General features: G+C 40.7%; 1 protein-coding gene and 1 long non-coding RNA gene across 2 annotated transcripts in view; one reads left to right on the plus strand and one right to left on the minus strand.

Annotated features, from left to right (window-relative positions):
* Positions 1-18,402, minus strand: part of LOC132399871 (uncharacterized) — a 49,086-nt gene extending 30,684 nt beyond the window's left edge. The window contains exon 1 of the long non-coding RNA XR_009514127.1: positions 18,280-18,402. This is a non-coding gene — a long non-coding RNA (uncharacterized LOC132399871). The remainder of the gene's footprint in view (positions 1-18,279) is intronic.
* Positions 1-26,543, plus strand: part of LOC132399870 (disks large-associated protein 1-like) — a 582,904-nt gene that overhangs the window by 445,691 nt on the left and 110,670 nt on the right. The gene's annotated exons all lie outside the window — the stretch shown is intronic.

Below are 26,543 nucleotides of genomic sequence, written 5' to 3' on the forward strand. Positions count from 1 at the left end.
GAGCAGAAAGTAAATATGTTTTTGGGGTGAAGTGATCAGTGTCACTTTCATTTAACAAGCTAACTCGAGAAGTTTCCTTCCTTTGCTGTTTGCTAAACTTCAATAGTGCAGAGAATCCACATTGCAGTAACTTTAATTAGTGGATAATATAGAAACATAGAAAATAGGTGCAGGAGTAGGCCATTTGGCCCTTCGAGCCTGCACCGCCATTCAGTATGATCATAGCTAATCATCCAACTCAGAACCCTGTACCTGCTTTCTCTCCATGCCCCCGATCCCTTCAGCCACAAGGGCCATATCTAACTTCCTCTTAAATATAGCCAATGAACCGGCCTCAACTGTTTCCTGTGGCTGAGAATTCCACAGATTCACCACTCTCTGTGTGAAGAAGTTTTTCCTCATCTCGGTCCTAAAAGGCTTCCCCTCGTTCTGGACTTCCCCAACATCGGAAACAATCTTCCTGCATCTAGCCTGTCCAATCCCTTTAGAATTTTATATGTTTCAATAAGGTCCCCCCTCAATCTTCTAAATTCCAGTAAGTATAAGCCTAGTCGATCCAGTTTTTCTTCATATGAAATTCCTGCCATCCCAGGAATCAATCTGGCGAACCTTCTCTGTACTCCCCCTATGGCAAGAATGTTTTTCCTCAGATTAGGGGACCAAAACTGCACACAATATTCTAGGTGCGGTCTCACCAAGGCCTTGTACAACTGCAGTAGAACCTCCCTGCTCCTGTACTCGAATCCTTTTGCTATGAATGCCAACATACCATTTGCCTTTTTCACCGCCTGCTGTACCTGCATGCCCACCTTCAATGACTGGTGTACAATGTCTCCCAGGTCTCGTTGCATATTCAGTACTTTTGTATTGTACACCACTCTCAATTCATCTTTTGGTTTGTCAGATAATAAAAAGCTAACACCTTTTGTCAGATGTCCTTTTCAATAACACACAGCTTCGCAGGCACTGAAATCTGTCACTGTCAGCTGACTGGAGAGCCGCAGGCTGTCACAGATTGTCTCCACATAACTGTCTTTTGCAGCACTTTGATGTCAACCTTGACAATATTGTTACTCTTCTACTCTATAGAGGGCTTTGTATCAGGAACAGGATAAATCATTTCTTTGTTTTCCATCAGGGCAGAGAAAAACAATTGAATGGTGGAAGTCCAAGGTAAATAGAGATAATGCTGGAAGCACTCAGGTCAGGCACAGAGAAGCAGAGGTGAAGCGTCCGGCTGAGAACCCTTCAGCATGACTGGAAAAGTGAGAAGAGGAGCTTGTTTTTTTCCCCTCGTGTACGCGGTTGTACCTTTTGGATCCAGCTTGTTTAATTTCCCAGTCCTGTCTCCAGTTACTGTAGTTACTGTAGTTGTTACCTTGATAAATTTAGTCTGCCCCCTATGGCCTAGATAATGCAGATGTTTCCAACAGTTGGAGAGTCTAGGACCAGAATACAAGCACAACCCTGTAGACCCTATTCAGCCAGAGGGTGGTGAATCTGTGTAATTCATTGCCTCAGACGGTTGTGGAGGCCAGGTCATTGGGTATATTGAAGGTTGATAGGTTGATTAGTAAGGGTGTCAAAGGTTATAGGAGGAAGGGGGTTGAGAGGGATAATAAACCAATTGTAATGGAATGATGGAGCAGGTTTGATAGGCCGAATAACCTAATTCTACTGCTAAAAATTATAATCTTAAGGATATTCTGTCTTTTTGCCAACACTCCTTTTCTCAGCAACTTAAACATACACTTGTTTTCACAATGTTTTTCAGTTCTAATGAAGGGGCACTGACCTGAAGTATTAAGTTTGCTATTTGGCCTGTCTGATGGTTCCGGCTTTTTCCTGTCTCTATCTTCCATGGTTTATGTGGCTATCAGATTATTTTACACTCTGGTACTGAGAGACTGTGTCTGACTCAGTAAATCTGATGATCGTTATCCCTCTTCCCCCAGTGCTGCACATGTCCAGTTAGCGGTTCGACCTTGTCCTATCCCATAAATATGTCAGATAGTGTCTCCTAGAATCAGGCAAGCTGCCGGTGTACCTTCAGGGAGGCAGACTGATTTTTTTTTATCATGGTCGATGTGTTTCTTCCCACTTTATTTATGAGTCATGAGCTTGATTCCAAAGCAAGGTGATACAGTAGAGATATGAATGCCTCGTTGGTGGCTGCTTTTCTGTGGGGGCAAGCAGGAAGCAAGATAATCAATTACTGATGGCATGAGTATACAGTACGTGGTAAAGGGGACGAGGTCTACTGACAATTCTTGCTTAGTTTCCTTCACTGCAACCACTTTCTTAGAAAGAGGCAATATGCTGCAAGGAAGTGTAGAAGTTATGGAATGGCTTGCATGATGTGACAATGATTGCAGTAGTGATCGGGGCAGCAAAAGTGGAAGCGGAGACAGCGGGGTCATGCAATCACAAAAGAGTGAAGGAAAGTAGTAAAGACAGGAATGGAAAGTATTAGGGTGGTTGGTCTTCTGCGAATAACAGAGAAGGCTGCCTACTTTAAGAATTTCAGTAAATCTGTTAGTATTACTTCTGTCCTGGGATCAACTTCCAGCTTTTTTTCACATGTGAGGTATGTTTCAACTGGCACTTGATGAATTGCCAGTGGAGCTTAATTGAGCAGACCTTAATGGCAGTCTTCTTCAGGAGCAGCACCAAGCAATCACAGCTAACTTGCTTTCAGTCCAGTTTTCTAGCTTTGAGGTAGATGTTGAGTACCAATGTGGGACCTAGAAAACCTGCCACCAGAGAGGTAGGAGGTGCTGATAGAGTTCATAGAGTTATGTCGTATGGAAAAGGTCCCCTTGCCCCAGCTGTTCCATGTCAACCAAATTAGCCCATCCAAGCTAGTCCCATTTGCCAGCAGTTGGCCCATAACCTTCTAAATCTTCCCAATCCATGTTCTGTCTAGACGTATTTAAAAGTTGTTATTGTACCTGCCTTATTTAGCAGTTCATTCCACATATATACAACCCTTCATGTAAAAAAAAATAAAGTTCTCCCTCAAATTCCTATTAAATTGTTCGTTCAGGTGGTTGGGAATGAGCCTGGGAATGAAAGGATTAATATGTGAGGAACATTTGATGGCCTGTACTCACTGGAATTTAGAAAAATTAGAAGGGATCTCATTGAAACCTACTGAATATGGAAAGGCCTAGATAAAGTGGACATGGAGAGGATGTTTCCAATAGTAGACGAGTATAGGACCCAGAGGGGATAGCCTCAGTAGAAGAAAATTCCTTTCAAAGCAAATGTAATGATATGAAGAGGAATTTATTTGGCCAGGGGGTGGTAACTCTGTGGAACTCATTACCATAGGTGGTTGTGGAGGCCAAATTATTGGTTATGTTTAAAGGTTCTTGATTAAGGGCATTAAAGATTACAGGAAGAAGGTAGGAGAATGGAGTTGAAAGGGAAAATAAATCACCATGATTGAATGGCGGAGCGGACTCAATTGTCCAAATGACCTAATTCTGCTTCCATGTCTTATGGTCTTGTGGTTCAGAGAGCTTGTTCCTTCCTTCTGCTTATTTAAGTTGCTGACATGAAGTTTTCAGCGCCATCTCAAATGTTCCTCCTTCATTTTAAATTAGTATGCATCATAGATTTCCAAATGTCAAAAGGAAGTGGCACTTTGTCATGGAGGTTTTGAGAATGTCCTTGAACAATTTCCCCTGTCCATTAGATAATCACTTACTATGATAGAGCTTTTGGGAGTCTGACGACAGGTGTTTGAATATCATACTATTTAAGCTCATTAGAGCTGAATGAGTTTAGTTGGGGCCCAAGAATTGGAAAAATATACCTGGAAGAAGTTTCTGCCATTAGATTTAGAAATGTTTGTAAATTTAGCATTGATAGTACGTCTCCAGTGCTTTAAGGTCCCTGTTGTATAATCCACAGCTTAAAAGCAAACAGGAGGACAGAGATCACTGATTCCTAATAGATATCTTGTAGGCTTTGAGATCTTTGTCAAGCACTTTCTCCCTCAGATGGCCAAAGGCTGTGTTACTCCATTGAGGATGATGGTGAATTTTATTATGAAAGTCTGCCTTCAATGAGTGGTCATTTCAGTGATATAGGAAATGAACCAATTTTCTGGGTTGATTTTGTGGCCCTTTATTGGCAGGGGCTGCTGTTGAAGAAGTGAGTTGTTTCTCAGTTATTAAATTTGGTACCCATTCTTATCTACACATCAGTGAACTGGTCAGTGACTGGGCATTGTCATTAACATGTCTGCGATTTTATAGTGGTGATGACAGCAAAGTTATCAATCTTTGTAGCTCTACAGTCATGGAAATTAAAGCAATTTTTGGACTCCTGTGCATTTGTAGTTTAAGATAGAAATCTTGTGAAGAATGCTCTTGTCCTCCCTTGGCTGAATCACTGCACTTTTTTATATTGATAAACTAATATTTCTGGCAAATATTTTTGAAATACCCGCAATTTGCAACATGAGGTCTAAATTGATTTTATTGGTGTACAAATCAATAATTATTGCATCATAATCTATGTTATTTCACACATGTACTGCATATGGTAATTTGCTGATAATATAGATTTTAATTTTATATTTCACCTTTCATCCAATCATTAAACATCTATAAAGATCTGTAAAATTTTCAGAAAGTTAATTTTTGTTTCTTTCATCTAACTTTTTTTTGTCATGGGTGATGTTTAATTTAGTTTCCTCTCCATCTTGATGGCATTCTTGCTGCCAAATGCCTTACTTGCTGTTGCTCAACAGTATCTGATGTTGGAAAAAGGGAGGTTTTTTTGTGGGAGCTTCCTTCTGAGTCAGCAACAAGTTCTGTTGGCATCAAGTTCTGTACCATAAATCTCAAGCATGTTAATCATGACTTGATCTTTATAATTTGAAATCTTTTCCAGGTACATTAGCATTAATCAATTTCAGTGTATTGTTAAGAACTGGCCAGCCTCTGTTGGAGAAGATGACTACAACAAGATTTGTTTCTCTAGTGTTGCTTGTCTTGATTCTGTTCTTATAGATCAGATCATTACACAGAACACAGAAGTGGTGGGTGTGTGGAATATACTGCTGGTGGTGGTGGTGGAAGCGCCTTTTTTAAGAGCCTCTTAGATAGGTACATGGAGCTCAGAAAAATAGAGGGCTATGTGCTAGGGAAATGCTAGGCAATTTCCAGAGTAGGTTACATGGTCAGCACAACATTGTGGGCTGAAGGGCCTGCAATATGCTGTAGATTTCTATGTTCTATGTTCTAACACTAAGGTTGACCAAGATAAAACAATAACAGTGCAGAATAGTGCAACAGCTACAGAGAAAGTGAAGTGCAGATAAACAACGAGGTGCAAGATCATAGCAAGGTAGATTGTGAGATCAAGAGTCCAATTTATCATACTAGGGAACTATTTAAGTCTTATGTCTGTGAGGCAGAAACTGTCCTTGAGACCTGGTGCGTCAGCTTTGACCACAGTCTCAGTGATATCTGAATGATGCCCTGTGTTTTCCTTTTCCTTAGTGCTCTTCCAATCAGATCTTGTCTCCCTTCTTCTGCAAAATCTGAGAGCCGATCAAGTGTGCCAGTGAACATAACAGTCTTTTAGTGTGATAGGGATTTTTGGAGGAGATATTTAACAGTAAATGAGGGAGTTGTGGGATGCAAGCGTCAGGTTTGCAGCAGCAGCAACTGTGGGTAAGCATCACTGTTAGATATCAGAGCATTTTGATTAAAACTGCGGTGCAAAGTAAACCAGGGGGAATTATGAGTAGAAAAGTAAATGCAGTGGATTCCAATTAATTGGGCCATTGATTAATTGGTGCAACCTCTTATTTGGGACCACTCTTTGAGAATAAAAACTAATCAAGAAAGTAGCTGGTATTTCCTCCTTGTATTTGGAACACTATGCCACTTATATGGGACGGGAGACTGTGGCCAAACAGTTTCTAACTGGCATCAGTTGCTTGCACTTGTGTGGCATTCAGACTCTACACCGTGCTTCAAGCAAACAGTTTTTAAGTAGCATCAGTTGTGTGTATTTGTGTTCAAAAAGCAGTGATTTTTATCACTGACAGTTGGCAAGAGAAAAGCAGTAAAACAATTGAAAACTGTTCTGCACTCTGTGGTTCCCAGCATTTGGGCTTGGAGATGCCAGAAACGGCCAGGAGTGAAAATGAAATGATTTCACTACTTCAACACGTTAGGACCTATGAAAATTTTTAAGGTATCGACAATCGCCTTGAATGTTACAACAATTAGGAAGATTTGGAGGATGCAATTACCAAAATCATTGTATGAAGGCAGTCCATTATCTGCACTAGGTGTCTGTGCTGATTTTGCTCATTTACAGTCAATCAAAAATACATGGTAGCATACACTGGATGAATTCCTCCATCTATAACTATTAGGAACTAATACATAGTTTTACAGCACTGTTGTAGTATTGTTAGTGTTTGAATTTGTTCTCTACTTCATATAAATACATAATTTGTTACTCACTTAAATAGTAGTTTGGCCTTTTTTATATCTTTATAAATATTTCCATAAAATTTCAGCTAACTGGGGGCAGTCACTTAATTGGGCCAAAATGTACTGGTTGCAATTAACAGGAATTCACTGCTCAGTACTCTCAGTACTCTAAATTCATAGAGTATAGAAGAGTACAGCACAGGAACATGACTTCCAGCCCACAATGTTGTGCCAAAATAATTAAATGGGTAATCAAATGCGTACTAAACTAATCCCTTCAGCCTGAGAGGCTCTTGGACACATAAATGTGCACAATATAGAAACATAGAGACATAAAAAAATTAGAGCATAATACAGGCCCTTTGGCCCACAATGCTGTGCCGAACATATACTTACTTTAGAAATTCCCTCAGGTTACCCATAGCCCTCTAATTTTCTAAGCTCCATGTACCTATCCAGGAGCCTCTTAAAAGACCCTATTGTATCTGCCTCCACCACTGTCACTGGCAGCCCATTCCACGCACTCACCACTCCGCGTAAAAAAACTTACTCCTGACATTTTCTCTGTACCTACTTCCAAGCACCTTAAAACTGTGTCCTCTTGTGTTAGCCATTTCAGCCCTGGGAAATAAGCCTCTGACTATCCACACAATCAATGCCTCTCATTATCTTGTACACCTCTATCAGGTCACCTTGCATCCTCCGTCGCTCCAAGGAGAAAGGCCAAATTCACTCAACCTATTCTCATAAAGCATGCTCCCCAATCCAGGTAATATCCTTGTAAATCTCCTCTGCACCCTTTCCACATTCTTCTTTTAGTGAGGTGACCAAAACTGAGCAGTCCTGTACCCCAAGTGGGGCCTGACCAAGGTCCTATATTGCTGTAACATTAACTTTCAGCTCTTGAACTCAATTCCATGATTGATGAAGGCCAATACACCGTATGCCTTCTTAACCACAGTCAACCTGCACAGCTGCTTTGAGTGTCCTATGGACTCGGGCCCCAAGATCCCTCTGCTCCTCCACACTAGCAAGAGTCTTACCATTAATACTATATTCTGCCATCATATTTGACCTACCAAAATGAACCACTTCACACTTATCTGGGTTGAATTGTATCTGCCACTTCTCAGCCCAGTTTTGCATTCTCTCAATGCCCCGCTATAACCTCTGACAGCCCACCATACTATCCACAACATCTCCACTTTTGTGTCATCAGCAAATTTACTAACCCATCCCTCCTCTTCCACATCCAGGTCATTTATAAAAATGACAAAGAGAAGGGGTCCCAGAACAGATCCCTGAGGCACATCACCGGTCACTGACCTCCATGCAGAATATGTCCCATCTACAACCATTCTTTGCCTTCTGTGGGCAAGCCAGTTCCGGATCCACAAAGCAATGTCCCCTTTAGTCTTATGCCTCCTCAATAAGCCTTACATGGGGTACCTTATCAAATGCCTTGCTGAAATCTATATACACTACATCTACTGCTCTACCATCATCAATGTGTTTAGTCACATCCTCAAAAAATTCAAACAGGCTCATAAGGGATGACCTGCCTTTAACAAAGCCATGCTAATCACATTATGCATCTCTAAATGTTCATGAATCCTGCCTCTCAGCATCTTCTCCACCAACTTACTAACCACTGAAGTAAGACTCACTGGTCTATAATTTCCTGGGTTATCTCTACTCCCTTTCTTGAATAAGGGAACAACATCTATCACCCTCCAATCCTCCGGAACTTCTTCCTTCCACATTGATGAAGCAAAGATCATCGCCAAAGGCTCAGCAAATTCTTCCCTTGCCTCCCACGGTAGCCTAGGGTATATTTCATCCGGTCCCAATGATTTATCCAACTTGATGCTTTCTAAAAGCACCAGCACCTCCTCTTTCTTAATATCTATATGTTCAAGCTTTTCAGTCCCCTATAAGTCATCCCTACAATCGCCAAGGTCCTTTGCCATAGTGAATACTGAAGCAAAGTACATATTCATTAAGTACCTCCACTACCTCCTCTGGTTCCATACACACTTTTCCACTGTCACACTTGATTGGTCCTATTCTTTCATGTCTTATCCTCTTGTTCTTCACATACTTGTAGAACGCCTTGGGGTTTTCCTTAATCCTGCTCACCAAGGCCTTCTAATGGCCCCTTTTGACTCTCCTAATTTCATTCTGAAGCTCCTTCCTGTAACTTTACAATTTTCTTGATCTCTATCATTACCTAGTGTTTTGAACCTTTCATAAGTTTTTCTTTTCTTCTTGACAAGATTTTCAACAGCCTTTGTACAGTATGGTTCCTGTACCCTACCATCCTTTTCCTGTCTCATTGGAATGTACCTGTGCAGAATACCACACAAATATCCCCTGAACATTTGCCACATTTCTGCTGTACATTTCCCTGAGAACATCTGTTCCCAATTTATGCTTCCAAGTTCCTCCCTGATAGCTTCATATTTCCCATTACTCCAATTAAGTGCTTTCCTAACTTGTCTGTTCCTATCCCTCTCCAATGCTATGGTAAAGGAGATAGAATTACGATCACTATCTCCAAAATGCTCTCCCACTCGAAGTAGCCATTCCTGCCCCTGAGCCATCCAAGTCTCTGTAATGGCCACAAGATCATAGCTCCAAGTACTGATCCATGCTCTAAGTTCACCCACTTTGCTCATGATGCTCCTTGCATTAAAATAGACACATCTCAAACTGTCAGTCTGAGCATATCCCTTCTCTATCACCTGCCTATCCTCCCTCTCACACTGCCTACAAGCTTTCTCTATTTGTGAGCTAACTGCCCCTTCCTCTGTCTCTTCAGTTTGGTTCCCACCCCCCAGGAATTCTAGTTTAAACTCTCCTCAATAGCCTTAGCAAACCTCCCTGCCAGGATATTGGTCCTCCTTGGATTCAAGTGCAACCTGTCCTTCTTGTACAGGTCATGCCTGCACCAAAAGAGGTCCCAATGATCCAGAAAGAGGTCCTAATAATCCAATAAAGAAAGTGATGGACATTATGTAGGCAAATGGGATTATTTAGGGATACATAAAAAGATCTTTATTGATCCCAAAGGAAATTACAGTGTCACAGTAGCATTACAAGTGCACAGATATAAATATTAGAAGAGAAGTAGAAAGAATAAAAAATAAGTTACTACAATCAGTTCAACCAGGGGGTGTGTGGTGACACAGGATCATCACTTCCCCGGCTATAGGTTGACTCATTATAGAGCCCAATGGCCAAGGGTAAGAATGACCTCATATCGCACTCTTTGGAGCAGTGCAGTTGTCCTAGTCTATTACTAAAAGTGCTCCTCTGTTCAACCAAGGTGGCATGCAGAGGGTGAGAAACATTGTCCAGAATTGTCAAGATTTTCTGAAGGGTCCTTAGTTCTACCACAGCCCCCAGTATGTCCAGTTTGATTCCTCTAACAGAGCCAGCCTTTCTCATCTATTTAAAGGGTTTTCTTCCATTTCATGCACATTCATGTGCGTAAGAGCCTCTTGAATGCCCCCATCACGTTTGCTTCTACCACTACCCTGTCTGTTTGTTTTCATTATCTTTAGGGGACATATCTGGAGGATGCCCCCTTCCCTATCTATCTCTTACAAAACTTACAGTGCAGCTCCAAAAAGTCTTTTCACTCAACTTCCATTCTTCATTGTTCCCCAGATTAATATCTACCTCATTCAAATCTACCTGCCACTTGAAAGGCAGCGATGGGCTTTAAGCTGAGTAGCCTTCCTTTAACTCAGAGGTTTCCAACATTTTTTTAGGCCATGGACCCTTAAGATACCATTAACCGAGGGGTCTTTGGACCCCAGGTTAGGAACTCCAAGTCACCTCTGATATTGGCCCTCTGATGATTCATTAAGCCAGTCAACACCATACTTACCTTTGGCTCAACACCAAAGTGGAACAGACAGCACACAGTTGCTAAATAACAGGCAGCCTATATCTCAAGCAGCAGTAGCCTGATGGATATTGTGAATCCATCAATTTTTTCAGAAGCTGTTCAATTTAGCTATCACCAAGTCTGAATGTACTGTTCATTTGGTTGTATATATGTACAGAAAGGTAACAATAAACTTGAACTTTAGGTGAGTTATTTTTTCAAGTGTTGGTTTATCCAACAGGGTGGTGCGATATTTTCTTAGCAATTTCAACAGTGATGATTTATGAATAATATCATTAGCTTTACTGTACAGTGTATAGTTCCATCAGCATCAGGCTTGGAGACGATTGCAGAAAAAGAACACTTGAGTTGCTCAGAAACTGTACTGTCAAGTTTGATTTACCAGAGGAATTCTATATTTCAATTTAGATTCAAGAACCTCCTCAAGCTCCTCCTGAGGGATTATCCGTCTTGCTGTTCTACAAATGTAGCTCTGGGGTAGCAGAAAATAGAATCACTCACTGCACATCAGCCAGCCCTTGGCCCGTTCTTGTATCTGCAGTATTTATTTCTGGTTGATGGCGTTCTAGGTTGTGAATAGTGGGGTACTCAGAGCTGATGTTGAATATCAAAGTTAAGGATTAGCTTTATCAGATAAAGATTTTAAATGCTTAAATACTTACCTCTCTTTTGCCTGAAGTAGCCTTTGTTTGGTGTGAATGTTATGCGCCACTTATTTTGTTGCTGAATGTTATTGAGGTGTGGGCTGCTTCATTTCCAGAGGGACTATGAATGGAAATGAACATTGTACAATCATAAGCAAACATTCGCACTTTTCACCTGAAAATAGTTAGGTGTAAGATACTGTCCTTAGCAATTCCTGCAGTAATTTCGCAGGGGTGACCTCCAATAACTATGGTCACCTTCTGCCATGCAAAGTAAGATCCAGTCACTTGTGATGAGAAAATCTGCAGATACTTGATGAAGGGTCTCGGTCCAAAACATCAACTGTTCACTTTTTTCCATAGATGGTACCTGGCCTCCTGAGTTCCTCCAGCATTTTGTGTGTGTTGCTCCAGTCATTTGAATGTTTTCTCTTTGATACCTATTGACTTCATTTTATCCAGGACTCCTTGATGACACATTTAGTTAAAAGTGCTTAGATGCTATGGGCACCTGTTTGCGGAACATTCCAAGCTCATTGCCTTTGCCCATGAAATCTATCAATGGCACTATCTTTCCCTCACTCCTTTTCATGGTACACACATCTAATTTTGTAATTTTATTCATGTAAAGTTCAAAGTATTTTTATTATCAAAGTATGCATACATTATACAACCTTGAGATCCTTCTTCTTACAGGCAGCCACAAGAAACCCAAGAGAGCCCATTTTAAAAAATCCAACAAGCACCCAGTGTGCAGAGAGAGAGAGAAATAAATCATGCAAACAATAAAATCAAGCAACAGCATTTAGAATGAAAGTAAGTCCACAAACATGAAGCCTTGAGCAGGCCCACAGCCTCTGCCTGAGTTCATCACACAGCAGAGCAAAGCATCAGGGAGCCCGCAGTCACGGAGCCTGGAGCAGCCTAAGCATGCCCTCAGCCTCAGTACAGCTAATCATTACACAAGAACATTTCCAAAGATCATTACATTACTTCAGTCGGGTGTTCCTTCTGCATCAGAGCTCATGATGGGACCTAGATGTCAAGTCCAACTAGAATAAATACAGAACAATAAAGAATATATTATCATTTTGGGCTGAGACCTTTTAGCAGGAGGGCCCTCATGAAGGATCTCAGTCCAAAGCATTAACAGTTGTTCCTCCAGCATTTTGTGTATGTCGCTCAAGATTTCCAGCATCTGCAGAATCTCTTGTGTTTATATATTATCATGAGATGTTAATGCTATTCTATTTGTCCCGAAAAACAGGCAGTTTCACAAATGGTTAAGAACGGTTAAATTTTGTGGAATATTGAGTGTGGCCTCATTAGCCTTGAGTGGCATAATGAACCGTTTACACTGGAGATTCAGTGATCAAAAACTCCTTTTACAATGTTTCAGGTTTCACAAAGAAGTTACAAGAACTTCCCCTGAAAGTCAATTCAAAACATCAACAGGTTTTTTAAAAAAATCCTTAACATTCCAACATAAATACAGCAGATTCTGACAATGCTGGAAATGCAGGTTAACACACAGAAACTGCTGGAGGAACACAGCAGGTCAGGCAGCTTCTATGGAGAGATGATGATGGAAATGAATTTTGCTTGTTGCATTATTATTGTCATCATTTATGGGAGTTTAGTGGCAGAAAAAAAATCAAGTGCTCATGAAGATTCTACCAGAATATCAGGGGTTGGACATCAGGTCAGGCATATTCTATGGAAAGAAATAAAAAAGCCAACTTTGGCCGAGACCTTTTATCGGGCCTGGACAAAAATGGGGAAGAAACCAGAATAAGAAGTGGGGGGGAAGGAATGCAAGTAAAAGTGATGATGAAGCCAGCTGCAGGAGAAGGGATGAAATGAGAAGATGAGAGTTTCCTGGTCCACTCTCCCCAAAGTCAGACCCTAGAAGTTTGCCAAAAAAATGGATAATGCTTCCTGACCTGCCAAGTTCCTCCACTATTTTGTTTGTTGCATTCTGGCAAGATGTTCTCTATAAAGGAAAACACATTGTATTCATGTGTATTTGCTTCCGACCAGTTCTTAAAGAAACGTTTAGTGCTAACAAAGTCAGATCAAGTCTTTAACAAATTCTTTTGCATTCACCAAGCTTCCTCAGCACCTCCAGGGAGCCTTTTCTCCTTTAAATACAAAAGCACTCACTTTCAATAACAATGTGGCTGCTGTGTTTCTATTACCTGTTTGCAGATGCTATTAAAAAGAAATGAAATTCACTGAGTATGTCAGATCATTCACATGCCCAAATCAGAATGTATTAAAATTGAAATATGCACACCCGGAATAAATTATATACAAATGATTGGGAATATTGCCAGTTGGGTACTTGCACTTTATCCTCTGAAGTGGGATTTGTCAAGTGCGCTTTGTATCATACTAATTGCATGGGCTGTTCTCAAAGCTATAGTGATCTATCCGTATAATATAAAATGTAATTGGCTGTGTTTTTTTTCCTCTCCCTGTTTGGATGAAATGGTAAAGTAGGACAGATGTTCATGTTAAAGTGGCAATTAGTGGTGAGAAATGAAGCCAGTCGGTGGACGGTCCGACATGTTGATCACCTCAGTCATCTTTTCTTATCTGATTCAGGCTGTCATCTCAACCTTAAACTCACCACTGTAATAAAAACAGCACACCCCTGAGAACATTTCCTCTGATTTTTTTTCATTTCTTGAAGTCAACACCATTTTTAAGAAACAGGAGCCAGATGAATGCAGAGTCTTAAACCAAAAGCATGAACAGTTCCTTCCCCACCACACAAAGATGCTGCTTCTCTTGCTGAGTTCCTCCACCATTTGAGTCTTGCTCCAAATTCCAGTCTCCTGAGTCTCCTTTGTTATCATCAGTAATGGCGGCTTTCACCTGAAATTGTTGCAGGGACATGGCTGCGGGGGAGAGGATCCCAAGTGCTGGACGCAGGCACCGAGGCAGGATCGAGAGGCGTTAGCACAGTCATGAGTGTGGAATAGGTATCCAGGAGAGTCTTTACGCGGAGACCAGGTTCATGTAGAGAATCCAGGAAACGATGCAGAACTTAGAACTGACAGTCCTAAAGAACCAGGAAACGAGGTTACTCATACAAGAGTCAACCAACAAACTGGCAACTCCTTATTGTGATTCCAGGGTTTTTATCCTGCATTTACTGAAGGGAAGCAGGTGTGTGTAATCAGTGGAACCGGGAATGATTGGAAATTAGACGAGAGATTGAAGCCCAATTACTGAAGTAATAGCAAGGTGGGGAATTGCCAGACGGGACCATGACAGAACTAATCCATACTTCGTGATCACAACACACCTCCAACTCTTGCCTCTAACCCTGCACTAGCTGAGCAATTTCACTTCCTTTTTTGCAGCCATTTACCTACCAATGGAGTGCTGCTGTGTTCATCTCCTAATGTAAAATGGTACAGCTCAGTCTACAGGTCACATCCTTGTACTGTTAGACTTTTTTTATCGTTTCCAAAGATGAACATCACTCAGAAACAGCAAAAAAGTAAATTACTTAAAGTATATTACAAATATAAAGTTAAAATTAAACAGTTTTATGTAAATAAATTAAAATTTTTGTATTAATTAAAATAAAATTTAAGATATTTACTTTCATTATTTCAAAGAAGATCTGTCAACTTTTTCTGAGGGAAAACTTCTTCACTCAGAGGGTTGTGAGAGTGTGGATTGAGCTGCCAGCACAAGTGGTGCATGTGAGCTCAATTTCAATGTTTAAAAGAAGTTTGGATAAGTACATGGTTAATAGGGGTATGGAGGGCTATGGCCTGGGTGCAGGTCGATGGGAGTAGGCAGTTTCAATGGTTTTGGCATGGACTAGATGGGAAAAAGGGCCTGTTTTTATGCTGTACTTTTCTATGACTTTAAATGAATATGGCTTTCCTCAATGAACCATTAATGCTATGGACCCATGTGCAACCTGTTCCCAACTCAGTAAGCTGTGGAAAGCCCCCGGACATAAGTGGTAAGATGATACTTTAGCATTGGAGAACATGTACACAAGAAAACTGGAGCAAGCAGAGATTACCTGGCTCTTCCAGTTTGCCTAGCCATTCAGTATCATTGTGACTGATCAACACTGGCCTTAACTCCTCTTCTGTGCCTGTTCCCCAAAATTATAATTCCCTGATCTTTCAAGCATTTATCTACCCACACCTTTAATTCTTCTAATGATCCCAAAATCCATAATCCTCAGGAGTAATGAATTGCAGAGATTGCCAAGTGAAGCCCTTTTGGACTGCCTCCAATGTTACCGTATCCTTTTTTAGGTAAGGAGTCCAAAGCTGCTCACAGTGTTCCAGGTGGGGTCTCACCAACACCCTATTCAATTGCAACAAATCTTCCGCATTTCTAAACTCAAGTCCCATTGCAATAAATGCAAGCCCTTTCAACTACTTGCAGCGCCTGCCTGAAGTTTTTGTGGTTCGTGCATGAAAACATGTAGATCAAAAGTACTTCACTCATTGGAAGTCTTCCTTCATTTGTATAACAACTGTGCTTTGTTTCCTCCTACCGAAGTCTGGGACCTCAAGCTTTCTCATATTGAACTTCATTTGCCGACTTTTTACCCATTCATTCTACATTAATCTACGTACCGTTGCAGGGTCATCCAATCCTCTTCACAAGATGCCCTTTTACCTCTATCGGCAATCTTGGATAACATATACATTCTACCCCATTCCCCTAGGTCATGTATATATAAATTATTAAGGGCCAAGAACTGATCCTCGGGGTACTCAAGTGTTTCTGTTCTTCCAAATGGAAATGGCAGAGTTATTCCAGCTCTCTGTTTTCTAAGCGATCCACAGTTTACAATGTATGCTAACACACTTCCTCCAGGACCACCAACTTTTAATTTATACACCAAATTCATATGCAACACCTTGTCAAACCTTTGGAAATAAACCTCTATTGACTCTCAATGCTACATCCTCGAAGAACTCAAACATTTAACTGTCAACAATGCTTTGCCTTTTATCAAACAATATTGACTCAGTTGGATTTTATTAAACTTTCCTAAATGATTATGCACACAAAATGCTGGAGGAGCTCAGCAAGTCAGGAAGCATCTATGGACTGAAATAAATTTCCCTCAATAAATGCTGCCTGACTTGTTGAGTTCCTCCAGCATTAGTGTATGTTGTCCAAGATTTAAAGCTTCTGCAGAACTTTGTGTTCCTAAATAATTGATTTTATGTTCAAAATGATCAGTTATGATTTTGTCTACTGTGATTAGTTTTGATTTCTTGTTCCTAAATTATTAGCTCTTTGATTATTGACTCCAGAATCTTAACAGTAATAGCCATTATAATTGACTTGTGTTTTCATATTTTTCATCCACCTCCCTTCTAGAACAGTCATTCTCTCTTCCAGACTTTCATACCATCCCAGAATTAAGTGAGATTTGAAAACTTTCAGTCAATCACTCCATTATCGCTGAAGCCACTTCCTTTAAAACCTTTGGGTGCAGGCTATCATATCCCGATCACCTGTCTGCTTTTCATTATATGACTTTCTTAATACTTTGTCCGGTCTGTTTGGGATTTTTACAAGTTTTTTTTTTACAAACTCTTCCAAGCATTTTGAAATTAGCCCATTTTTGGGACATTTCCACAGATGATGGATAGACTGATTATTCATAACATCAACCCAAAATGTCAACATACACCTTTTGCTGGTTAACATGCTCAATTCTTTTAGTGTTTTGTTCCAAAATACTGATTTAATCTATTGACATTTCTTTGTTTTCAGTTTTTACATATATACACACACATAAACACTCAGTGGCCATATTATTAAGTATACCTGTCCATCTGCTTGTTAATACAAGTATGTAATCAGCAAAAATCTCCTGCTGTGCTCCAAATTGAGCAAAAGTTGGAGAATGATATTGTTCAACAAAAACCAGTTATGGAATTGCGTATCAATCACGATGATAATCATGGTAAAGCTTTCCAAGTTACAATGGTCATTATACTAATTCACTTCAGAAAAGAGTTAATTTTCAATTGGATAACACGGGAGGAGGAGAGCAGAATAATGCAATTCAATTACTCTGACTACGGTTTGCTAAATGATGTGGTGTGTTTTAAACTTGTGTTGCCAGAACTGTAGTCTGGATTTCTGTAGCTGCTGTTCTACCAAACTTCAGAGCACTATTCAACTCTCTCATGCTTAGTGATGACTTTATACCTGTACTCCTGCTCGCTAACGCAAATATCTAATCAGCCAATCATGTGGCAGCAACTCAGTGTATAAAAGCATGCAGACATGATAAGGAGGTTCAGTTGTTGTTCAGACAACGGCAGTATGGGGAAGAAATGGGATCTAAGTGATTTTGACTGTGGAATGATTGTCTGAGCCAAACAGGGTGATTTAAGTATCTCAGAAACTGCTGATCTTTTGGGATTTTCGCACACAACAGTCTATAGTATATACGCAGAATGTTGTGAAAAATAACTGATGATATTTAAAAACTGTTCGCTGTAAGCACTGTGTAGTGTCTAATGGCTACACAAGTGGACACGACTATGCAAGCTAGAAATGCTTCGGCTACAGTCTCCTGTCCCAATTAAGTGGCATGGCATCCCAAATTTTAAAAAATAGAATTTTGACTATTTCTTTGATTAGTTTTTGTTCTTTGATTTGCTCCATATAAGCGGTTTTGTCGATTAACTGATGTCCCAATTAACAGGAATTCACTACAGTACTGTGTAAAAGCCTTGGGAACACACGCACAAGCCCACGCACGCACACGCGCGCGCGCACACACACACACAGACACACATATATATATGTAGAGAGAGAGAGTGGGGGTGGAGAGGGAGGGTGCTAAAGTCTTTTGCACAGTGCTGTATTTGTGAATGTGGAGTTTGCACAGGTGCAGACACACCCAGCACTGAGACAACAAGTAAGGTCATTTGATTCCAAACAATTGATCATTACAGAATGTCTCTCCCCTCTTCCTTCCGCTTTTCCCAACCATGATTCTCCTCTCCCCACCCACTTCCCACTCTCAGTCCACAACAGAGACCCATACCTGATACTGACTCTGGATCAGAATCAGGTTTATCATCACTCACATATACCATGAAATTTGTTTTTTTCTTTGCGGCAACAGTACAGTGCAATACATAAAATTACTACAGTACTGTGTACTGGGCACTCCAGCTATATATGTGTGCCGAAGACTTTTATACATTACTCCATGTACTGAATGCTCCACACTTACCTGAGCTACCCTTTTCCTTTTTACATATCGATGGAAACTCTTACCGTTTGTTTTGATACGACGTGTAAACTTTCTCTAAGAATTAATGTCCTTCCGTCCTGTGAGCATTTTGTTGGTTCGCTGCCCTTTCCTGCAAAATTTCCAGTCCTCTGGTGCACTACCAGCACTTGCCACTTTGAGTGCCCTACTTTCCCATTGCCCTTGACCTCCTCTGTTAACCATGGATGATGATTCTTCTCCTGGAATCCCTCTTTATAATTGAGATAAATTTCTGTGGAGCGTTATGAACCAGCAGTTAGATTATCGGGCAGTATCCATCTCCTGACCTATCTCAAAGCTTTCTATACTACACTCCACCTTTGTATTGTGATAATTACCTTTGGATAATCCCTCAAACTGGATCTGGAATTCTACCATTTTATGGTTGCGTTTCTCTAGGGGAACCTTCATCACATGATCTCCTATTAATCCCTCCTCATTACACATGACCTAATCTAAAATAACCTGTTCCCAAGTAGTTTCCACCACAGCTACAGTAACTATGGTTTGCACTAAGGTAGGGGATGAGCCTCCCCTATATCCCCCTAGATGTCTCTTCTGCAAGCACGCTGTCCTGTCAGTAACTACGGTGCGTTTGCCTCCTGGAAAGAAAAGATGAAATATTAGCTTAAAAATTAGCTTTATTTGTCACATGTCCATCAAAACATTGAAAAATATTATGTGTCATTTTGTATCAACAACCAACAGTTTGAAGATTGTGCAGAGGGCAGCCCACAAGTGTCGCAGCATTGCATGCCCACAACTCACTAACCCAATCCCTAACCGTATCTCTTTGGAAATGTGGGAGGAAACCAGAGCATTTGGAGGAAACTCACGTGGTCACGGGGAGAACGTACACACTCCTTACAGACAGCGGCGGGAATGAAACTCCGATCAGTGATCACTGGTGCTGTAAAGCAGTTGTGCCAATCGCTGTGCTACCATGCCACCCCAGATTGCATGTCCAGGTAATTCGCTCCAGCTCATCATCCCTGAACTGAAGTTCTTCACGCAGCCAACACTTGCGGCAGATGCTTACCACTGTGGGGTTCACCAGTTCCATCAAATTCCCACTGACACACATCACCTTCCTCGCCATCTGTTCTAATGAATTTATTTTATTTAGTAGTTTAATTAGTTGGTATGAGATTTCACCACTTTATCTGTGCAGAGCTTCCCACACTGATGTGCCCTCATTTAAATCTCTTGCGTAATTAGAAGAGAAACAGAAGAATGAAAGGGAAAGAAAGCACATGATGTACTATGACCATGCGTGCTGGCATTCACAACCAGGTAGAGGCTAACCAGTGATTGCAGAATGTTTAACTAACCATCCGTGTGATCGGCCATGTAACGGAAGAAGGGATGTACTCACAGCTGCTCTCAGCATGGCCCAAAGTGCATTCCAGCCACTCCTGGCACTCCGGACTGCCTCTCGGTTAAAGAAGCTGTCTGGATATTATCAACAATCCATTTCCAAAATATCAAGGCTAGGCAGCATCTATAGGGAGAAGTGATGTCGACGTTTCGGGCCGAGACCCTTCGTCAGGACTAACCGAAAGGAAAGATAGTAAGAGATTTGAAAGTAGAGGGGGGAGGGGGAAATGCTTTCAAATCTCTTACTATCTTTCCTTTCGGTTAGTCCTGACGAAGGGTCTCGGCCTGAAACGTCGACATTGCTTCTCCCTATAGATGCTGCCTAGCCTGCTGTGTTCTACCAGCATTTTGTGTGTGTTGTTGTTTGATTTCCAGCATCTGCAGGTTTCCTCGTGTTTGCTCCAAAATATCAACTGTCTATTTCCCTGCATTGATACTGTCAAAACTGCTAAGTTCCTCGAGGATTTTGTTATTTCAGGTTCCAGCATCTGTAGTTTCTTGTGTCTCCATTGTTTCTTGGTTGTCCCCTCATGACTTTCTCAGCTGAGGGAAAAATTTGGGATGAGTTATTAATATTACCCTCAGCAGTAATGTTTGAGTCCTATGATAAATGGACGATTACATGCTTACGCTCCCCAGAAGCTACTTTCAGATCTTCTGTCATTTATAGCCACTGTAACGTCAAACCACCTCCACAACCAGCAAGGATGTACTTTAAACAAACAGATTATTTTCTAAGCATTGGACACCTTAATGACCAATAATTCAAAGATCAGGGGCCTCTGTAGAATGGATCTCTGTCCTTTTCAGATTGGTAGGAAGTGCAAATTCTTATCTGTACAAGTACATACTGTGGTTGCAGTGGCTTGGTTTCATTTCAATATATTTACTAGTATCACCTTGGAGAAAATGTGTTGTAAAATATTTAATGACATTATAGTTAAATGCAAGTCAGTTTAAGGATTTAGATCCATGAAAGTTGCCATATGAAGGAGTAACACCTTATGTTCCATCTGTTTCTCTAACATCAATTTGTTTAACATCTGGTAATGTCTCCCCCCACCCCCTGCCCTCTTTTTCCATTCCCCATTCTGGTTACCCTCTCAACCATTCTCTTCCCCTCACCTGCCCAGAGTACACTCTGGTGCCCTTCCCCTTTCCTTTCTTCCATAGTCCACTGTCTTTTCCTATCCCATTCCTCCTTGTTCAGCTCCTTCCCTCTTCCACCTATCAGCTCTTAGCTTCTTACTTCATCTTCTCCTCCCCCCCCCCACCCCACCAACACATCTAGTCCTACCTATCCCTTGCCAGCTTGTACTGTTTCCCCTCACACTTTCCTACTTCTTTTCAGGCTTCTACCCAAATCCTTTTGATTCCTGATGAAGGTTCTCAGCCCAAAATGTCAACTGCAGCATTTTGTGGGTGTTAATCACAAAAATAATCACAGCTGTAGAAGAATTCCATTGAACAACGATTACAGTGTTGCACTGGTCTGACAGTTCCCCAGCCAAGGTGTGTGAGGGTTGGTGAGGTAGGATGTAAGCAGGGTGGGTGTTGATGAGAGTATTAAATGGTGGTTGTGGTGTTTGCTTTGTGACGGTCAGCCACCCACATTTTAGAAGAGAAGAATATATTTAATCACCAGTTTGGCGCCAAGCTGCACAGTTCTGGCAGACACCACTGGTTCAGTCTTCAGCATCCAGGTTAACTGAACTCTCATGCTAAAATCAGAGACTTAAGCAATCACATGCAGTGTTATCACAGGAAAGCAGCATCTATCATCAGGGACTCCCACCACCCAGAGTACGCTCTCTTCTCACTGCTGCCATCAGGAAGAATGTACACAGGAGACTCGGGACTCACACCATCATGTTCAGGAATGGTTATTACCCCTCAACCATCAGGGTCTTGAACCAGGGGATAACTTCACTTGCCCCATTATTGAAATGTTACCACAACAATTGACTCACTTTCAAGAACTCTTCATCTAATGGTGTCAGTATTTTTGCTTATTTATTTTTTGTTATTATGATTCTATTTATTTATTTAATCATTCTTTTTGTATTTACTCAGTTTGTTGTCTTTTGCATACTGTTTGTTGCTGTTGATGTGGCATTTGATTCTATTACGGTTACAGGATTTTTTGAATATGCCAGCAAAAAAGTGAATATCAGGGCTGGATAGGGTGAAGTATATGTACTTTGATAATGAACTTATTTTGAACTTTGATGTGACCAAGTTTAAGTCAATATGCTATATACCAGTTGAAGTGATAGTGTGATGCCCTTTGTCATTCTCCAGGTTATGAGAGACATCATGAAGTAAAAAGGAATTCACTGGACTTCATTCTGCTCATTCATAAATGAGAAATGAAAAAGTGAATTTGTTCCTTGGCTCTCTAAAACCTTGCCTCGCAGCAACATCCACTAACGACTCTTGTCCACTCCCATTAGGAAACAATGGGAAGGCAAGCATTTAACTGGGCATTGAAAGAAAGAACAAAAAAAAATCTTTGTTAAAAATGTGACCTGCATGTTAAAGCAAGAGAAGAAATTTTAAAATTGCAAGCCTCCAGCCCTCTCAGGCAGGGGTTCTCATTAGTGCCAATTGATTGCCAAGTTTTGCTTTTCTTTAATTCATCGTCCTTTACCTGGGGAGGAAATTAGATGGTGTATGACATGTTTGGGTTCTCAGTACAGGGTGCACTTGCTTAAATAATGATTTTTTTTGATGCAGTGAACCTGCACTTCACATTCACATAAAGTTGTTCTTCACCTCGGTGGAATAGAATTGCTTAACACAACATTGACCTTGAGAAGTAATTTCTCTTCTTGAATTAACATGTGTTGCTGAATGCCAACATGTACAGTCATTCCCTTAACTAGTATGTATTCTATTTCTGCTCTTGTTCGACAGTTCCCTTATAAAATCAAATGCAATTGCAGCCATTTGGCCCATTGTATCTCCTCTGCCTAAAAATTGATTACTTAAATTAATCACATTTTCTTGCTCATGGACTATAACTTTGCAACTTGTCCTTTGAAAGTCGTTACTCAGGTACTTTGTAAATATAGGGTGGGTTACTATAACCTTTGGTACAGTGTGTCCAAACTGCCAATACTTATTGAATGAATATTTTGTTTTCTGCTTGACTCCTCACTAGTCTTCTTATCAATTGATTTAAATTCATGCTCCCTTGTTATTAGCAAGGAAAGAAATTCACGTTGCCTAGGCCCCTCATAATTTGCACACCTCAATTAACTCTCCCATCGGTCGTCTTTGTTCCAAAGAAAAGAACCCAGTTCAAAGTCTGTCTTCAGAGTAATAATTCTCCAGCTCTTGTAACATTTTCATAAATTCCTTCTGCTTATCTCAAATGTTATCCGGTCCTTCCTGTGGCACTGTGACCCGGACTGGGACAGCGTAATCTGCTTCCGGTCTAGCTGGTGCTTTTTGCTGTTTTAGCTTAACTTTCCTTCTTTCTTTTTCTAAGCCTCACCCAATAGAGTCAGTGATTCCGAATGCCTCCCTAACCATGTTATCAGTTAATCCTACTTCCTTCTGGAATCTATGCATACCTTCCAAAGTAGCAGCACTCTGTCACCCTTTTTAGTAGTCAATTTTTAAAAATTGTATTTCCTTCGCTCTGTTTGCCCTCCCCATGCTCACTTGTCAGAAATAGATTCATCTGCCACTTTTGTCTCACTTGTCTAACCAGTCTTTGGTATCTTCCCGCACGCTTTCTCACTTTCAACCATCCTGATAACTAATGACACAACAGAGAGTTTAATCAGGAATCAGACCAAATAATTCAAAAATCGTGTTTGATCATGTCATAGAACATAGAACCGATGATATTTCTAGAAGGTTCTTCGGACATCAGCAATGAGATACAAATCTTAGGTGTACAGCCTTTTTATTTGATGTTCATCATAGTCCAGGTCAAGCACTGTCAGCTTGTAGCAATCCTTCGTTCATTATATGCCATGTGTATGATCTGGACAATTATGGTCTTTCCATGACTATGATTGTTCCTGGCAATTTTTCTAAAGAAGTTGTTTGCCATTGCCTTCTTCTGGCAATGTCTTTACAAGATGGGGAACTCCAGCCATTATCAATACTCTTGAGAGATTGTCTGCCTGGTGTCAGTGGTCACTTAACCAGGACTTGTGATACGTTTCAAGTTAATTCTGGAAAAGGATAGGTCTGGTCCTCAAGTTGAGGTTCTAAATTAGAGAGGGGCCAATTTTGTGGAAATGAGAAAGGATCTGGGAAGAGTGGATTGGGATAAGTTGTTTTCTGGCAAGGATGTGTTCAGGAAGTGGAAGGCCTTCAAAGGCGAAATTTTGAGAGTGCAGAGTTTGCATGTTCCTGCCAGGATTAAAGGCAAAGTTAACAGGCATAGGGAACCTTGGTTTTCAAGGGATATCGGCGATCTGGTTAAGAAAAAGAGAGAGGAGTATAGCAGATATAGGCAACAAGGAACAAATGAGGTACTTGAAGAGTATAGAAAATGTAAGAAAATACTAAAGAAGGAAATCAGGAAGGCAAAAGGAAGACATGAGGTTGCTTTGGCAGATAATGTGAAGGTAAACCCGAAGGGTTTCTACAAGTATATTAAGAGTAAAAGGATAGTAGGGGACAAAATTGGTCCCCTAGAAGATCAGAGTGGTCGTCTATGTATGGAGCCTCACGAGATGGGGAAGATCTTAAAACAGCTTTTTTGCATCAGTATTTACTCAGGAAATTGGCATCGCATATATGGAAGGAAGGGAAACAAGCAGTAGTGTCATGGAACATATAGAGATTAAAGAGGAGGAGGTGCTTGGTGCCTTACAGCAAATAAAAGCAGATAAATCCCCCAGGCCTGACATAATATTTCCTCAGACATTGAGAGAGATTAGTGTAGAAATTGCAGGGGCCCTGGCAGAAATATTTAAAATGTCCTTAGCCACAGGTGAGGTGCCGGAGGATTGGAGGGTAGCTCATGTTGTTCCGTTGTTTGAAAAATGCTCCGAAAGTACACCAGGTAATTACAGGCCAGAGAGCCTGACATCAGTAGTAAGTAAATTATTCGAAGGTGTTCTGAGAGATCAGATATACAAGTATTTGGACAGCCAAGGGCTGATTAAGGGTAGCATGGCTTTGTGCGTGGTAGATCGTGTTTAACGAATCTTGTAGAGTTTTTTGAGGAGGTTACCAAGAAAGTAGATGAAGGAAAGGCTGTGGAAATTGTATACATGGACTTTAGTAAGGCATTTGACAAGGTCCCACATGGGAGGTTAGTTCAGAAGGTTCAGACAGTAGGTATCTATGGAGAGGTTGTAAACTGTATTTGAAATTGGCTGTGTGGGAGAAGACAAGAGAGTGGCAGTGGATGATTGCTTCTCAGACTGCAGGCCTGTAACTAGTGGTGTGCCTCAGGGATCTGTGCTGGAACCATTGTTGTTTCTTGTCTAGATCAATGATCTAGATGATAATGTGGTAAATTGTATCAGCAAGTTTGTTGATGACACTAAGATTGGAGGCATTGTGGATAGCGAGGAAGGCTTTCAAAGCTTGCAGAGGAATCTGGACCAACTGGAAAAATGGGCCAGAAAATGGCAGATGGAATTTAATGCAGACAAGTGTGAGGTGTTGCGTTTTGGAAGGACAAATCAACGTAGGACATACACAGTAAATGATAGGGCTTTGAGGAGTGTGGAGGAACAAAGGGATCTGGGAGCTCAGATACATAATTCCCTGAAAGTGGCATCACAGGTAGACAGGATTGTAAAGAAGGCTTTTGGCATCCTGGCATTCATAAATCAAAGTATCACGTATAGGAGTTGGGATGTTATAGTGAGGTTGTTTAAGACATTGGTGAGGCCAAATTTGGAGTATTGCGTGCAGTTCTGGTCACCTAACTATAGGAAGGATATCACTAAGATTGAAAGAGTGCAGAGAAGATTTACTAGGATGTTTCTGGGTCTTCAGCAGTTGAGTTACTTTACAACCTAATAAATTGACAGTTTTGTTTGATATAATCCCTCAATATATTCGTGGTATTTCTCTATCAGACCAACATGTAATTGCATTCATTACATTATTGGCCAGAAGGGCTACTTTGTTGAAATGGAAAGATGCTTCTGCTCCTACTTTGATACAATGGTTCTCTCAGGTGATGCCATGTCTTAGTTTGGAGAAAATCAGAAGTTGAATTTTTGATCCTCGATTTGACTTTGAGAAAAGGTGGGGTTCATTTGCCCGCTACTATCATCTGATTTGAGTTAATTAATATGGTTTCCTTCTGATTTTTGTTTAAATGGATTTGAGTTGGCGGATTGATGTTTCTCTTTTACGGAGGCTTGTATGATGTATAGCTCCGGGGTTGTGTTCCCAAAGGTGTTTTTTCGTTTTTTTTAGTTAGTAGGGGTTCTTTTTTTTCTTTCTTTTTTTGCTTTCAGAAAGTATTCTTAACACTTTATTTTTCTTATTTTTATTTATATATTGCCTAGCTTTGTTAACCAGTTATTTGCTAATTTAATTCTTCATTGTACATATTGACATATTGGCTTGATTACCTTAATGTATTTTTGTTGATCTTTAATAATAATTAATAAAAAAAGATTTTAAAAATGAAAAATGAGTTGAGTTACAGGGAAAGATTGAACAGGTTAGGACTTTATTCCTTGAAGCATAGAAGAATGAGGGGGGATTTGATAGAGGTTTACAAAATTTTCAGACGGACTCTGTTGTCGGGTGCTTCCGAGGCATTGTCAGTGCCTGGAAGTTTATGGCAGGGAGAGTTCTCCCGTTTGCTGCCTGATATCGGGACGATTGGAGTCGATCGAGACTTGAGACTTTTA

This window comes from Hypanus sabinus, chromosome 9 (genome assembly GCF_030144855.1).
Source record: "Hypanus sabinus isolate sHypSab1 chromosome 9, sHypSab1.hap1, whole genome shotgun sequence".
NCBI lineage: Eukaryota > Metazoa > Chordata > Chondrichthyes > Myliobatiformes > Dasyatidae > Hypanus > Hypanus sabinus.